General features: G+C 37.0%; 1 non-coding gene across 1 annotated transcript; it reads left to right on the top strand.

The window, feature by feature from the left end:
* The first annotated feature begins 255 nt into the window (after nucleotides 1–255).
* On the top strand, nucleotides 256–360 carry LOC111722968. The gene has a single exon (XR_002771591.1). It is a non-coding gene; the product is annotated as a U6 spliceosomal RNA (small nuclear RNA).
* The last annotated feature ends 501 nt before the right edge of the window (nucleotides 361–861 follow it).

Raw genomic sequence — 861 nt, 5'->3', positions numbered from 1 at the left:
CCACAGGCGCCGAGCCTATTCTGCGCTTCTAATACTTCACCATAATTGTAATAAAAGACCCTGAGGAAGATCTAGCTTAGGGAAGGGGAAGAGAGACATAGTAAATACCTGTTGGCTATTTACCACGTCATTCCCCTTTTCTTCTTTCCTAAAAAGACTTCACTTTTATTAAAGTATACATTTCTCCTCCATGTAAGCATATGGAAAAGTTTACTCCATTTCTCCCTCCAGGGGTAGATTAGAAAAAGTTAATCAGTGCTTGTTTCAGCAGCACATATACTAACATTGGAATGATACAGGGAAGATGAGCATGGCCCCTGCACAAGGATGACATAAATTCACGAAGCATTCCATAGTTTTTAAAACACTTCTACATATTGTCCTAGACAAAACATGTATAACTAAGCCCCCAATGGCAATTATAGCAACCACAAAAATAATATAAATGGGATTTGATTAAACTAAAAAGCTTCTGCACAGCTAAGGAAATAATCAACAAAACAGACAATCTGCAGAATGGAAGAAGATATTTGCAAATTATACATCCAATAAATGGCTTATATCTACAAAGAACTCAAGAAAATCAGCAAGAAAAAACAACCCCATTAAAAAGTGGGCAAGAGACATGAGCATGAGTAGAAGCCTTTCAAAAGAAGATAGACACATGGCCAATAATCGTATGAAAAAATATTTGATATCATATCACTAATCATTAGAGAAATATAAATTAAAACCACAATGAAATATCACCTTACCCCAGTTAGAATGGGTTTTATTAAAAAGTTCAAAAACAGGCTTAGCGCCTGTGGCTCAAGCGGCTAAGGCGCCAGCCACATACACCTAAGGTGGCGGGTTCGAATC

The sequence above is a fragment of the Otolemur garnettii genome, unplaced genomic scaffold, assembly GCF_000181295.1.
Source record: "Otolemur garnettii isolate 467f Iridium unplaced genomic scaffold, OtoGar3 scaffold07054, whole genome shotgun sequence".
In the NCBI taxonomy this organism is placed as follows: Eukaryota; Metazoa; Chordata; class Mammalia; order Primates; family Galagidae; genus Otolemur; species Otolemur garnettii.
Note: the sequence above shows the minus strand (reverse complement) of the source record. Positions and strands in the feature narration are given on the sequence as shown.